The following is a 17,473-nucleotide window of genomic DNA, read 5'->3' on the forward strand; positions in this document are numbered from 1 at the left end:
ACAAAATAAAAAAGTTCAAAATTGAACTGCAGGAAAAAATAGGTACTTGTGCAATACTGTACACACTTATTACAACAACAGGTAAGAAGCACAAACACACACCGTTTACTCACAACAGCTAGGTAGTTCAACACGAAGTAAGTTCATGATCAATACTATTTCTTCATACTAATAACGTGTATAATTCTAATTTCACTCCATACTCTCAAAAAACAAGTAAACCTTGAAAACACTAAACCTGGAATGATAGAAATTAATCGTGCACAAATATCAAGTAGGCTACTCACATCATATAAAATCACATAAATAACTCAAAATATATAAAATAAAACAGCACCAAAAGCAAATGTTTGCACTCGACAAAGTAGAAGGCTCAAACGTAATCAAGGAAATTACACTTCAAAACTGAAATACATAGTACCCGGTACACAATCGAGTTGCCAAATATTGGAACACATGGTAAGACCTGAATTTTTTGGGGAATGTTATATTGTTTTAAGCATTGTGTGGAAGTATGTGAAAAGTGGGTTCAATTAATTCCTAATCATCATGTCAGTCTCCACTGGGTCATGTTACAGGCTGATCGTTACCACTAGATACCAGATGTTTGACAAAATGCCTAACCTCAACAAATCCACATGTTAAGTAGAGAATAGAACTGTGCAACTAGCCCACTGATTAACTTAAAAAAAAAAAAAAAAAAAAAAAAAAAAAAAAAAAAAAAAACTAATAAAAATAATATTGAGGAAAGAAACATGAAAATAATAAGTATGGTACATAAACCAGCACCAACTAACACATCGAACACAGTACAACTCCAAATAATATCACAAAAGCGACTGACAGCAAGCCAATCACCCACATGGCGATAGCTCCCTTAAATGAGGCATCTCTGTTATCGTTGCCATAGCAACAGATAATTCTCTTGCACTAAACGTCAGACTTCAACTCTCGTGGACCCAACTGCAGCCACTTCCTTGCATCTTTGCCTTTCCCCGACAGTGACAACTCCATTAAATAACTATATAGAGTTAGATGAAAAATATTTGTACACACAATCATCAATGATCTGCATTTAGAACTGTTGCGCAGATGAGAGATTGCCTATCAATTGTTTGCCTAGTCTTTTCTTTTCTTAAATTATTTCAAATATCTTGGAAATTTCATTATATTCTTAAGTTCATAACACAAAATAAGTTCAAAATTGAACTGCAGAAAAAAAATAGATACTTGTGCAATACTGTACACACTTATTACAACACAAAACATACATAGTTAATATATATAACTCTCCCTTTAAAACACCACCTTATAGTTTTCCACAGTTCTCTGAAAGTCGCAACTCTCTCTATATATGAATTACATGTAAGAATACCTGTGTCCACAGCAAGTAGCCTACATATTAATTATAAATAAACAAACGGGTCTTATGGCGACAATGAGACAGGAAAGGGCTAGAAGTGGAAAGGGAGTGGCCATGGCCTTAATTAAGGTACAGCACCAGCATTTGCTTGGTGTGAAAATTGGAAACCACAGAAAACCATCTTAACGGCTCACGATGGTAGGATTCGAACCCACCATCCCCCAAATGCAAGCTCATAGGTACGCGACCCTAAATGCATGGCCAACAAGCTCTGTCGTCTTTGAAAATGTATCTTTCTATCAGCAGACGATTTTTTAAAATCATCATGTTTTGTATAGGCTTCCTGAGATGTACAGCAGCCCACTGGTTTTCTGATTGAACATCTTTTTATTTAAGCTATTGAATCAGTCGACTCACTCATTCGCTGTTCACTGTCCACGTACACAGGTGACCTTGTGATTCGATTATTGAAGTATTGTGCAATGATGCGACATACAAACTGAGAGAATACAGAGCGGTTCTTTCCAATAAAAAACAGACAATTTCGAGTGGTCATGAGTATGACTCATAGTCATAGGGTAGGCTAGATAATAATGTTATTGGCTTTACGTCCCACTAACTACTTTTACGGTTTTCGGAGACGCCAAGGTACCAGAATTTAATCCCGCAGGAATTCTTTTACGTGCCAATAAATCTACCGACATGAGGCTGACGTATTTGAGCACCTTCAAATACCACCGGACTGAGCCAGGATCGAACCTGTCAAGTTGAGGTCAGAAGGCCAGGCCTCAGGCCTGGTCTGAGCCACTCATCCAGGCGGGCAGGCTATAGAGTTGAGTTTAATTAACTGTCGAATGTCAACAAGTTCTAAAAATACTGATTGATTAAACTAATACGGTAAAGAGAATAACATAATAGACTACCTACTTACAAGCAATGTACTTTGGAATTATTTTTCGACTACCTTTTTAACACTGCAAATAAATCCATCTAGTATCATTTACTCGCAACAGCTAGTTCAATGCAAGTTCATGATCATATATTTTACACTAAGAATGCGTATAATTCTAATTTCACTGCATAGTCTCAAAAAACAAGTAAAATTTGAAAAAACTAAACCTGGAATGAAAGAAATTACCTTTGAACAAAATTAATATTTTTATTTTAACTGCCCATTTTGCAAATATATAGAGCCTATATAGATACTTTCGGGGATTTTCGCCAGCCTATTTTGCAGTTTTTAATTCCTAAAATTGGTCTCTTGTAATCACAATCTGTCAGCAGTTCAAGCGGACATAAGAAGCTGTTTGGTACTGCTACAGTGTTCAATTTTTACATTAAGGTTTCACTGATGGAATTCTATAAGAGACCCTTGTTACATTTTTGTTTACCTCCAATAGTCTTTTTTTCATGACCACTGTTATGGACAAAATTGTGAAGGAGACAAAGGTCAAATTTGGGGACAGGGAGCTGGACGTAATGATGTTTGAAGATGATTTTGTGGTGCGGAGAGCAGAGAGAAAGTACAAGGGCAACTGGGCATGTGAGGTGAAATTACGGAAAATTTTGTCCAAGACATACATGCAGCACAGACCTGGACAATGACAAAAGGAGAGAATAAAATCCAGACCAACTGAAGGAAATTTTAAGAAAGTATGATAGGAGAAAGAAGAAAGGACAGAGTATGAAATGAAGAAGTCAGGAAGGAAATTGGAGAGAAAAGGCTTTATGACAGTATGGACAAAAATGGTTTGGACATGTTTACAGGATGGAAAAGGGAAGGATGCAAAGATGGATGATGGAGACCCAGAATAAGATGGCTGAAACCTGGATTGGAACACAGTTAAGGAAGAACAATGGCAGCTGGATAGAGGAAGATGGAAAGGTGCCGTAATCACCCCCCTGTGGGTGCGGATGGTAGTAATAAACCAACGGTATCACCTGCCCCAGGGGCTCTCATCTTGAGAGTGTGGGTTGGCAACCACGGGGCCCTGAGTCCTGGCATTTCTTCCACTTACTTGGGCTGAGCTCCTCACCTTCATCTACCCTGTCCGACTTTGGTCCACTCTTCTTCTTTCCCGATCCCAAGGCTGTTAGAGCATTCGAAGGCTAGGGAGTCTTTCATTTTAACGCTCTTCGTGGCCTTGTCTTTCTTTGGCCGATATTTTCATTTTTCAAAGTGGTGGATCCCTTCCATTTTTTCCTCACAGATTAGTATTACTGTATATAGGGGTGCTGTAAACCCAGACCGAACGTCTGGTGTTTGTACTCTGCGCTACGGCATCTGTTGTACGACAGACGCACACATAGTTCTTGACCTGGTAAACAGCCTGCATGAGTTTGACCTGGCAAGCCTGAATTGCTGAATCTCAGCTGTTAAAATGGTGAGACAGTTAATAATAATAATAATAATAATAATAATAATAATAATACTTGCTTTACGTCCCACTAACTACTTTTACGGTTTTCGGAGACGCAGAGGTGCCGGAATTTTGTCCCGCAGGAGTTCTTTTATGTGCCAGTAAATCTACCGACACGAGGCTGACATATTTGAGCACCTTCAAATATCACCGGACTGAGCCAGGATCGAACCTGCCAAGTTGGGGTCAGAAGGCCAGCACCTCAACTGTCTGAGCCACTCAGCCTGGCACAGTTAATATTGCAACACTGTATATTCGTATGTAAAAGTTCTGGTTTCATCTTAATGGTCGTGTGAAGTCATAACTCTTACTATTGGTGTGCAGAAAATCCTAATTATGTTCATGCTGATTGGTGTGCTGTTAGTGCAAGACGAATAATTGGGCCTATTTTTTTTTAACAACGGTAAATGACGACATTCTTCCATCAGTTAACGTAAAAAGAAAATTCGCAAGGGGTGGTTTCAACAAGATTCAGCCCCTGCTCATATAGCAGAAGATTCCTTTCTAACAATCTCGGAAGTGTCTGCAGACAGGTGATCAGAGCTGATCAATGTCCCCCTCGTTCTCCAGATGTAACAGTGTGTGAATTTTACTTGTAGGGTAAACTGAAAGAAAAAGTGTACCGAACAAATCCTCATGCATTGGAGGAACTGAAAGAAAGCATTACGAATGAAATCAGAAACATTACAGTTATTGAACTCACTCGCGTCAGCCAGAATGTGGTTACCAAATACACCCAGGAAAGAAGACACTTCCAGCATCTTTTATAAGGTAACATTTGATACAAGATTATATACACGCTTAAAGCAGGGTGACCACGCGACGTAAGTTAGGCCGAGGCAGCTGCCATAGCGCAGAATACAAACAATGTGTGTTCGGTGTGAGTTTATATGAGAGATCCTGGATAGAGGACGATTGCAGATATTACTTCTGCTTAAAACAATAATCATCACCACCACCACTGCCATAAACATCCCAACATGGAAGGAGCTGAATGAGGTGGTGCTGATGATTGTTTTAAGAGGAAGTACAACTAGGCAACCACCCTCTACATAACACTAATCATAGAGAAAAAATGCAGGGGTCACTCTTCGCGCCTCTTACGACATGCAGGAGACACCATGGGTGTATCCTACCTCCCCACCCACAGAGAGTAGCTGGATGAGGGAAATGGATGATAATGGTGACGATGATTATGATGGAACAGGTTACATAGAAACAGTTTATGGAGAACTTAATCCCGCGCCAGTGACCACACGTTATACAAAAATGGTACACAGGGAACTTAGTCCTGCACCAGTCAACACGTTATGAAAAAAGATGTTAATTCAAAGGCCCAGTTAGCCAGAAAGTTGACTTTCTTCATGGAGTCTCTTCACTTTTGTTGTGATTAAATTCCTCGCAAACAGATTAACAAGTCTTGTCACCAAGGAATCCTTATGGTCCATGCACGAAAGCCAATCATAATCCGCACCTCCAGTATCTCTGCAGATCTTCCTCACTAAATCCCGCACGTTTCTCTTATGGCTGATCCTTTCCCACATTTCCTGAAATTCTCTCTTGCACATCATGAAAGCAGTGATGCACTCCTTACTTGGGTAAGTGAGATGCTTCTGTCCATTGTCCATCTCACACTGCTCAATAAACATGTGGTCTGAGCTCCTCTCCTCCATGCTACAGGTTAACTGACCTTGACAGAGAGCGCAATCAAAGTCCTTCAGTACCTGTTTAACAAGAAAACCACATACATACGCAGGTGACTGTCTGTGGAGTTTCATGATGTTGTAACTCTTGTGTACAGAAGGTGGACTTTTCAGACCATTTGAATTTTCCAATAACGAATCAACTTCATTGCAGAAATCGTTGGTTTCTTCCATGGACTGCTCAAATTCCCCTCCAATGCTGAATGTAGACGCATCCAAGAAAGTCTGAAGGTTGCTCAATAATGAACCATTATCGTCTTCACAGTTCTTCCCCTTCAGTTGCCGTGATACCAAACCATTTACCACTGCTGTCTTCAGTGCGGCTATGAAGTGAATGCAGGTTGGAGAATCATTGCTTCCACATGTATCTCTCACCACCGCAAACAAATTCTCCAGAGAGTCTTGATTCAACTGCCGAAGGTTCATGTACTTGAAAGAAACCTTCAATGAAGACCATAGTCTCTCCATTCCTGTAACAGTGCTTATCCAACCTTTAATACAGGGAGGCACACTGCTAGATCCATCACTTTTCTTCTGGAATCGCCAGCTGTGAAGAGCTCCTTTCATTTTCCGCCATTCATCTACGTGCGGCGAGTCCTTAGATACATTACATCGAAACCTTCTCTTGTCCTTGGGTCCACTGGGGCCGTTCGTCAGGTCAAAGAAGTGATTGATATCTTTGACGCGTCTTGCAGTAATGTCGGCACCTGGAACCATTTGGCCTTGAGTCAGCTTATGGAATGTCATCATAACATTGTGTGTCTTGTCACTAAACACTTGAGCAGCATATTTCACACGCATCTTTCCTTTCCCTCGAGGGTACATATGCTTCTCCGTTAACTTGTCCATTAGACGATACATTTCCCGATCGTGCTTGTAAACAGACAGAATATGTTCCCAAGAAGAAACTTCTTTACCTACAACCAGGTCAGCTGTTAAGAAGTTATTCCTCACATTTTTCAGAATGTGAGGCACATCAAAGAGGCACACAATCAGACGTCCATCACTCTTGAAGACCGGTTCATAGGTACCTTCTTCACATGACTGCCGTAAAATCTTCACTGCCCGCTGATTACAGGAAGCCTGATCACAGACAGTAGCAACAACCAGAACTTTGTGGTGAAATAAGGCTCTCACAGCATACTGTACTAGGTTTACAAGCACTTCTGCCCTTGTGCTTCCTTTAGAGAAGAAGAAAGCAATAGGTTGCTTCCATTTCTGTTTGAGACCCTGAATCATGAAAACAAGAGCATGGTCAGCAATCTGGTTGCTCCTATCAGGTATACCATACTCCTCAAGTCCTGACCCATAATCCTCATACCCTACAATGTATCCCTTGTTGTCGTCGTAATACAACCCAGGCTGCAGAGCCATCTCATCAAACATCAGGATACACTTTCTATCATCTTCTGGGAGCTTCTCCATGAGAGTCTGTAAGTGTTGAAGAAGAACTTCACTGAAACCTGGCTGCAATGGGATGTTCATTAACAGTCTCTGCAGAGTCCTCTCACTGGGTAGAGTCATTATGCACTGAAGGAAACGGTACATTTTCGGACTCCTCTTGTACGCAGCCAAAGCAAAAGTTTTCAGTTGAGAAGACCATCTCCTTCCACTTGGCTGGCGTGAAAAATTCTGGAGCTCGCCCTGTATTAATAACCACACTCCAGGCGACACTAATTCCTCCATGTCCTCAACGTTCTTCTTCTTTCTTATCATCTCCCGAAGACCCTTGCAATTACCCTTCAGTTTATCGACCTTCAGTGCCATTCTCCTGGCCTGTTCGCAGTACTCCTCTGCAGTCTTCAGAAGAGCTTCCTTGCGGGGAGTATCTATGTCTGCATGGTCAAGGCCTGATTTCTGCAGCACTGGCGAGACCTTATTCTGCTTCATCTGTCTCTTGACTTTATCATCTGTAATGGAAACCAAGGAATAAGAATTAATGTTCAGTGTACCAACCCAAGAAAACAAATATTTTAAAAAATGCATTCATTTCGTAGTCATGAAGTAAGCCTAGAAATGTTAGTGCATGGATGATCCTTTGGTTATTCCGTTTAGAATTGTTTGAATACATGCTTTTCTGATTCCTAAACATGCACCCACGTTTGTAAATTCGGAAGCGTAAATTGCTCCATAATGATTGGGCGCTCAAGCGATCTCTGTGGTTTTCTTCCTTTGTTTTTAATTTACAGTATTTTAATGGATCATTGTGATTACTATGGTAACTTTATATCATCAGTATGCATTGTGTGATGTGAAGTGATCATTTTCTGCTGTAACCCATGTTGTGCTTACTTTGTGATTTTATGTAAATTAAATGGCAGATGTTGAAGGGGTGAACTATGATGTCATGAATATGGCTAGTATGGCAAAAGAGTCGTAAAAAAATCCACAGCCTGTTTCCAGTTATTCAGCCGGATCAGGAATGGAATGAATGAAGTCCCCATCTAGCGGCGAGGATAGGAATTGTGCCAGCTGCCGAAGCCTGTCGTACTCCTTTGGGACAATGATAAAAGAATGAAAGATGAAATGATATTGGAGAGTGATGCTGGAATTAAATATGACAGGGAAAACTGGAGTACCTGGAGAGTAGCGCTTGGCAAATATTTGCAATTAATAACTAGTTACAAATGGCAAAAAATCACAATTTTCACATTTATGTTCCTTCTTTGGACATAGTAGGATTCTCCCTTCAGTTAAAAAAGTTTCTGAGACCCTACTTGCAGATAGTCAGCTTGTGTACCGGACCCTAAATCTTTAGAAACACTACTAGAGGTGAAACACACAAAGCATTGAGCTGAAGATATCACCACTACCAACCACCACGTGCCTCTATTCTATGAGCACGGAGCTGAGACTTGGAATTCAAGTAGGCCTATGTGTATGTCCATACTCATCCACAACAAAATTTCATTACATATATCTCCATTTCAAGTATTCTATTGCAGACCACTTGTTAGAATGTTCTCAGCTGATGAAATAAATCCAAGTAACTGTTTGACTTGATTTCAGAAACAAGCTCATTACTAATCTAAAAGCTGACTAACAAGACAAATCAGATTTTGTCATAGCAGTCTTTAATGTGCAAGAGAATAGGAAATGCAATGAAATACTTAAAAATATATCTAGAAATGACACATTATAGCAGAGAAATAAATAACCTTGTTCATCCGGATGTCCATTGCAGCTTCGCTTCCTTTTCCCCATAGCCAGTATTGCGCTGCAATCAGCTGTAAGAGAGATATACATATAAATAAAGCTTAACAACTTAATAGGATTTTTCTATTTCTAACATATGAAATTCATGATAATTAGCCCAGATAATTTGAGTAATATGAATTTAAGAGCAGGGTATTGTCACAGCAATAGTGATGTCATGCTATCTTCCCACTGTACCATTCTCTACCCCGGGCGTTAACTGACAATGGTTCAACATGGTTGGCAGTAAGACAAGTGCATAGAGAAATAACCATGGTGTAGTCAAATATTACTGTTAGTCACAACGTCCCCTAGGTGGCTGTAGGCTCCCCTAATGCCCTCACAGGGTATCCCAGGAAGGGTAGTCTTCTGCCAAGCTTGCTGTAAGGAGGTAAATTCCTTTGTTCCTTTTAGTGATTGAAAACTGCAATCGCATTTCATTGTAGCATTTATAGGCCATTAATTTATGTATTGGAGCAAGCTGTTTTGTCGCAGTGCTGTATTAGTTGTGAACTTTCAATAATTTATAATGCTAAAATGTAAATAATTTTTTACTAAATGAGGAGTTTGAACGCCAGTGGTTTCTTGTCACAGAGTGGATGAAAATTAAAAGTCAGTATTTTGAACTGTGATTAATTTCCTGTGAAAATAGATATTTACAACTGAAATGCGGTTTTTAAAATATCGTAACTTTCACCAGCGTTATGTGTAGACTCTAGTGAACTCTACAAGATTATGCTTCTGCTGAGCCTTCAAAAAACATAGGTTGCAGATCCAATGTGGTGCAGCTAAGACATCAGAGAGGCTAGACATACAAACATAGCACGGCTCGGATGATGTCACAGCATTTTACAAAGCTGCCAAGACTATCCTTACAAGACGAGGCCAGTGAAAAGACTGTTGGTCTGGATTGGCGAGGTCTGGTTAGTAACAATTATGCTAGAGAGATAGAGGGATATTATAATAATGTTATTGTTTTTACGTCCCACTAAGTACTTTTTGGGCTTGATTTTCGGAGACATTGAGAGGTCAGAATTTTGTCCCACAGGAGTTCTTTTATGTGCCAGTGACACAAGGCTGACATATTTGAGCACATTCAAATACCACCAGACTGAGCCAGGACCAAACTTGTCAAGTAGGGCTCAGAAGGCCAGCACTCTAGTGTCTGAGCCACTGAGCCCAGCAGGGATATTATATTTTTGCCCTATAGGTATATAAGTTATACAACAACTGCCCATTAAGTATTTGAAACCCAGTATTAATTCCAATTTTCCTCTTCTGACAAAAAAGTTACTCTTAAATACCCCGATGGACCACTGGATGCTGAATTCAATGTCTGACGTTAAAGCAAAGAACTGAGTGGATTTACTTTGGAGAGAAGCCTATTGCTACCTCTCCAACAGTTCATTTGAATCAAAAATATATTCAGGAATGAGAAAGCTAATCCTGTTAAAACAAAACATCCAGAGCAATAATACAAGTGTCAATAACCCACTAGTCATTCCAACATTTTTAGTCAAGGCTACATTACATTCTCTCACCCTTAATAAAAAGAAGTCCATTGAATTTAATAAAGGAAATCACAGTATGGATAACAATGAAATGACGATAGTTCCTGCTCTTTCTAATGTACAATGAAACTTACACTCAGTGGGAGATAGCCGGGAATCTTCTCCCTGTGTGAAACTGGCATCGAGGACAGCAAATCCAGTAAGATGTGAGGCAGATAGATGTCCTATAAAGATAACATCATATCAAACGAACTTCAGTACAAAAACAAAGAATCTAGATGTAATTACACTGCTGAATCACACATACCCTGCAGCCTTTTCTGCATATCGGAGAGTCCTGGAGTCGATGAAACCACTTCATTGAATGATTTCTCACTACATTCAGAAGAAAGCTGAAGATGACAATGTTCTCCCTCACTCACACTGACATCAAGGACAGCAAATCCCGGAAGGTGTGAGGAAGCTGAATGTCCTATAAAATAAAGGTAACATCACATAACACAAAATTCAAAATAAAAGGAAGGGAAATGAATTACATTCCTGATTAAAGGAGTTAGAAATACTTACCCTGCAGTTTTTTCTGCAGATTGGAGGGTCGTGGAGGTGAAAAAACCACTTCGTTGAATGGTTTCTCTGTACTCTCAGTAGTAAGTCGACGATGATAACAATGTTCAATATCAATCAAACTGGCATCCACGACAGTAGATAGATGTCCTATAAAATTTAAAGTAACATGACATCAAACAAAAAAATACAAATTTAATTGCCTTGTTGAATAAAATAGCTTACCATACATTTTCTTCAGTCTACTGAATAAAAGTTACATCACATCAACCAAGATCTGGTAGAAAAAGAATTAAAATGCAATTACAATATACTGCTGATTAAAATTCCTCACCCTGCTGGCTTTGAATCATACTAGAGGATCCAGGAGTGGAAGAAACCACTTCACTGAATGGTTCTATCCCATGTGGCGATTGCTTTCCTGAAATGTACAGAGAATTTATCTTCATCTTCGTCTGTCATGCTTTCACCATTCAACCTTATCAGGCAACTACATACACGAGAACACTTACCAGTGTCGACAGGTGATCCCTGTCCAGCATCAACACACTCATATGCCATGCGGTCAAACACAAGCATTTCCTCTGCACTAATAGCACTTCCACTGAATACAGTAGGTACAGCATTTCTGTGCAGCCTTCGATGAAATTTATCAAAGAAATGCTGTGGCTCGAAATGCCTTCCACAGATATATCTTATGCCATAAAGCTTCTTCACAGAGAGCTGTAATAATTGCCTATTTCCACAATTTTGGACCCATGTGCGGCACCTAAGCAAAGTAGACTTCAAGATAGTACATATTTACTTCAGACAATTTATTAGAATTATTTTCAATTCAATGCACGAAATAACTTGACCCCTGAATGTTGTAATCGACTTTAAAATTCATCTTAAATAAAACTCACTTACCTAGCAAAGTCCTTCGGAAATCTAAAAAGTGCTGGACTTTGTAACTCGTCAGCGTATTCCTGACATCCTGGCGCAGCACACCGTCTAAGATGCGGCATATTGGATAAAAACCTCGTTTAATGCGAAAGAATCTCAACAAATTTTCGTTCAACAAGCACTATCACTCGCCGTACGACCAAGTTCTCTTCGCGCGCAACGATAACGGGGTCATGTTATGAATTTTCTGTACCGCGTGCAACTGCATGTGTATTGCCAATCATTGCTCTCTAAATTAATCCTCCAAAAGGGAATTTTAGTTTTCACTAGTTGGCGGAGATCGAATGGCCCATCTCGGAACTGCTTCGGACGCTCCCTATGAAGTGTCACCCCCCTGGGTACTGGAACTTTCTTGCGTTCACAGTGGGCAATACTTCTTTCTCTTTCTTCATTCTTCGTAGAATCTCGACATTTGTGACATGCGATGTCCACGGTATTCTTAGCATTATTCTATATAGCCGCATCTCAAAAGCCTCCAAGTGTTTACCCAATAATTCTGTCAGAATCCATGTTTTAACACCACAGAAGAGAGTGGAGAACACATGCCAGGGTAGAAGTCTGATCTTCATCGACATTTCTAACCCGTGATTCTTAAACACATTGCTCATCTTATTGAAATTAGCCCTGGCTTTTCCAATTCGGGTCTTCGCTTCATCAGAAAGATCCCATTGGTTATTGATGGTGGTACCAAGATACGTGTATTTATGAACTTGTTCAATGTTGTTCTGGCCTATCTTAAGATGACCTTTAAGAACCCTGTTTTTACTGATTATAATTGTTTTCGTGTTTTGAGTGTTGACATCTAGAACATATTCAGAGCTCTTTTGTGTAAGTCTATCCACAAGGTACTATAAACTATCCTCACTAACAGAAAGGACGACTGTGTCGTCGGCATATCGGATGTTGTTGATATATTTGCCGTTTAAGAGCACTCCCATCTCCACTTCCTCAAGAGCTTCCTTAAAGATGCGTTCTGAATATATGTTGAAAATCAGTGGAGATTATATAAAACCCTGCCTTACACCTCGCAGAATGTCTATGTCCTCCGCATTTTCTCTGTCCAACCTCACAGAAGCCGACTGGTTCCAACATAAGTTTACTGTTATAGGCAATTCCTTGTCATCCAAACCAATGCTTTTTGAGATGTCAACGATCTTCTGGTGTTTTACTCTGTCGAAAGCCTTCTGGCAATCAATAAAACTGCCATACATGTCGCAATTCACGTCTCTGCACCTTTGAAACAGTACCTGGATACAGAACAATGCTTCAGGCGTACCAAATGCATTTCTGAAACCAAATTGTGTAGGAGAAACTTGTTCTTCACAGATCTTGTATATTCTTCTGTGAATGATCCTTAAAAATATCTTTAGTAAGTGACTCATGAGGCTGATGGTCCTGTACTCACCACATGTTTTAGCTCCGGGGTTTTTGGGCAATGCAATAAATTCAGTTTTAAGCCAATCCTGTGGAATGTAACCAGAGTCGTAGATGTCGTTGAATAATGCAGTCAACCATTTTCAATTATCTTCACAGAGAAGCTTTAGAATATCGGAATTTACATTGTCGGGGCCAGGCGATTTACCATCTTTCGTTCCATTTATCGCAGTTTGTACTTCATCAGAATTCTAGGTCCTCTTTCGCAGTTTACTTCAGGAGTTTCAGGACGATTGTCATAAAAGAGTTGTTTTACGTATGTTTTCCACGTGTGTTTTAGCTCCTCTTGTCCAACGATTATTTTCCGTTCACTATTCACCAACCTGTTCCCTGTTCTTGATTTGTATTTCCCAGTCACCTCTCTGACGTTTCGGTGAACCATTGAAACTGTCATGCTTCAGTCGTAATTTCTCTATTTCATTGCACTGTTCCTGTATTTATCCTTAGCTTCTCGTATCCGTTTCCTGAACTCCTTGTTGATATTCCTGTATTCATCAGGGCTACTTTTCACTTTCCTCCTTCTGTCCATCATTTCAAGTATTTCTTCAGTCATCCATGACTTCTTTTCGGTGACATTAGGTTTCAAATGTTCCTCTTTAACGGATTCCACTATAGAGTTTATTTTTTTAATTTTCTCTTTAGTGTACAAGTTACCTGACAGAGACTTAAGTTCATTATTGCAACGGACTCCTGCATTTTCCCTTATGGAAGGTTCTTCCAATTTTCGGATATCATATATTTAGACTCTTTTCTTCTGAATTTTTTTCATTCTGATTTTAAAGACACCAACTAGGGGAACGTGGTCTGAGTTAATGTCGGCCCCTGGATATGTTTTCATTGAAACACAGCTATTTCTATACCTTTGAATTATCAAGACATAATCAATCTGATTCCGGGTAATATTTTCATCTGAATCTTTGGGGATTTCCATGTATAGAGACATCTGGGTGGTAGTGTGAAGAATGTGTTAGTTATTACATATTTTCATTCTCCTGCAAATGCACTCTCTCATTTCTTTCATAAGACCTATAATGTCGCCGTCAGATCCTCTTCCAATCTTGGCATTAAAATCACCCATGATTATTGTAAGATCTTTTTTCGATAGTTGTTTGAAAACATCTGTGATTTGGGAGTAAAATTCTGGAACTTCTTCACCACTATTGTCTGTTGTTGGAGCATAGACCTGGATAATGTTCAGTTGTGTAGGTAGAGCACTTATTTGAAGCAACATTACTCTCTCCGAAACAGGTACAAAATTGGTGACACATTCTGCGATAGTTTTCGATACTATAAATCCTACTCAAGACTGATACTGTCCATTAGATGTTCCTGAGTAGTATACTCTGTGTTCATTAATGTTACAAGAACCTGAACCTAGCCATCGCATTTCACTTACTCCCATAATCTTAATATCCATTCTTTCCATTACTTGGATTACTTGGATTGCGAGGCATTGAGGGGTATGAGGGAGGAGTTGGAGAGTTTGAGGGAGATAATTAGGATTCTCACAGGAGACAGGAAGGAAGTTAGGACTCCCTCAAGCAAAGTACAGGTTACAGTAGGTGTACAAGAGGGAGGGGAAGGAAAAACGGTATAATACAAACAATACGGGTTTGCGGGAGGCAGCAAATAGCTCTAAGGGGCCATCGTGACTCTGGACGAATAAGTTTTGAATAACTGGACCAAAATGATGGGAATTTTCGATCGTTGTTGAGATACCGAGCCAACAATGGAGATTATATTCTGAAAGACCAATTAACGACCAGTGGTGGGAAGGCGATGTACACAAGTTCTTTCATTCAAAACGAACTTATTAATACATTCGGTCACTTAATGCAATAAAAAATTTGTAGAAAATATCAGAAAGTCTGTTTTTATTCATTCATTTATTTCTATTATTTCCAACGAGCCTGCGGGCTCATACATTGGAATTGTACAAGACATTACATACTGGCGGGCACTTAGATATCTAAATATAGTTTGCGTTTATGAGATTGTTAGTAAACGGTTGAGCATATAAACACATACAATATATAAAATATGTACATCATCAATATGAGGATTACAGAGAAATATTTCTGACTGTACTTACATTTACTTAACATGAAAGTTGCAGAACTACAAGACTAGATTACAGAGTATTTTCATCTATATAACATAAGAGTTGCAGAAGTACAATAATAGATTTCAGATTATTTACAGTTACATAACATAAAGTTGCAAACGTACAAGAATTCATTCCAGAGTATTTACAGTACATATACATAACACAGAGTTGCAGAGGTACAAGAACAGATTACAGAGTATTTACATTTACATAACATAAAAGTTGCCGATGTACAAGTATACAGTTTGCAAGATTGTTTGGGAGAATGACTTAAATGACAACTGATATTTTGATTTAAACAGCACTGTACTTTTCCCAAAAATAATGCTTGACTCTTTGTTTGAATTTTGCCAAAGTTGGTGCTGTTTTTACCTCCACAGGGATGTTATTAATTAATTGGATCACAGAGAACTTCAAGCTGTTTATACCATATTTATAATAACGAACATTGTATAAGGCAAAGTCATTTGCGTGCCTAGTACTATATGGATGGTTGTCAGAATTCAGAGTATATTTAGTGTTGTGGTGTATAAATTTATGTTCTATTTTATACACGAGTAAAGCTGTATTGAATTCTGTATTCATGCATACGGGTGGTATTTTAGCACTTAGGTATAGATATTTTGTTGGCGTTCAGTAGGGAAGATTAAGTACATTTCTAACAGATCTATTTTACTCCTGCGAATCCCCTAGTTACACCTGTTCATATTCAACCCGAATGATATTTCCTTTTTGCATTTGTACTATCATTAGCTCATTCAAGTCAGACTTCTTACAGCACATCCAGATTACATTCAAATATTGCAGGTGACTATGAACCAAAGAGTAGTAGATCCGTTTTAGAAGATGTTGTGGGATAAAATAACTAACTTTCTTTAACATTCTGGCAACAGGTGTGATCTTTCTAGTAATGTATTCAACATGGTCTGTCCAGTTCAAGTGCCTATCAATTACCAACACAAGATATTTGACAGTACTAACTAGTTTTATTTCAGTATTCAGCATATATATTTTACTGTGTGGGATTTCATTCTGACCTTGTTTTGTCATTACCATATAATAATAATAATAATAATAATAATAATAATAATAATAATAATAATAATAATAATAATAATAATCTATGGCCTCAGCTACCGTGTGCAGACATTTCAATTTGACGCCATCTGGCTGTCTGCTCGTCAATTTCGACGTTCCGTTTTACTCTAGGCCCCCACTAGATGGCAGATCGAGTAAACCGAAACTCTCTTGGGCGTCTATGGCTGAGATTTAATTAATTTTGTCGGGTAAACACCAAATGTGTCACCAGAGATCTTTTACATGCCGACATCGTACGACATGGAGTGTCGAATGGACTTTTTTCCGCCCTTCAAAAATCCGACTATCTCTGCCGGGTTTGAACCCGCTATCTTGGGATCCGGAAGCCGACACTCTACCGCTGATCCACATTAATTGTTAATTTATTTGCTTGAAACAGAAAGCACAGAGTATTGAGGTCTTCCTGCATATCTTTAACAATGGAGTCTGTATTGAAACCAGTATAGAACATGTCGGCATATAGTGTGATACATCCTTTCAAACGGCAAGTTGCAATGTCGTTGATGTAGACTAGAAAGAGTATCGGCCCTAATACCGACCCCTGAGGAAAGCCATGGGTTACCCTAATTCCCGTTTGTTTAATTTAACACACGCTCAGTGAATGGTTTTGAAAACGCTGGTGCTGGGCAGAGCTCTGTACGGGGTGGAGCTATGGGGTTTAGAGGACAAAAAGACATGTTGAAACAGATTATATCCAGGTTCAGTAAAATAATAATGCAATTACCACAATGCACGGCTAACGCCGGGGCACTACTTATGTGTGGGGAGTGTATTGAAGCTGATTGTGTGAAAAGAGTACTAAAATATTGGATGAGACTTAAACTAGGAGAAGGGGGTGCAGTCCTACAAGCAGCATATATCCAACAGTTGAAACATATGTACACTGGCTGACAGAGCAAATGCAACACCAAGAAGGAGTGGTTCGAAAGGGATGAAAGTTGGGGGAAAAACAGAGACGGCACGGACGAATAATTGATGTTTATTTCAAACCGATATGCAGGTTACACAATGCGCACGGCATCGACTCAGTAGGATGTAGGACCACCGCGAGCGGTGATGCACGCAGAAACACGTTGAGGTACAGAGTCAATAAGAGTGCGGATGGTGTCCTGAGGGATGGTTCTCCATTCTCT

The sequence above is a fragment of the Anabrus simplex genome, chromosome 6 (assembly GCF_040414725.1).
Source record: "Anabrus simplex isolate iqAnaSimp1 chromosome 6, ASM4041472v1, whole genome shotgun sequence".
Lineage (NCBI taxonomy): Eukaryota > Metazoa > Arthropoda > Insecta > Orthoptera > Tettigoniidae > Anabrus > Anabrus simplex.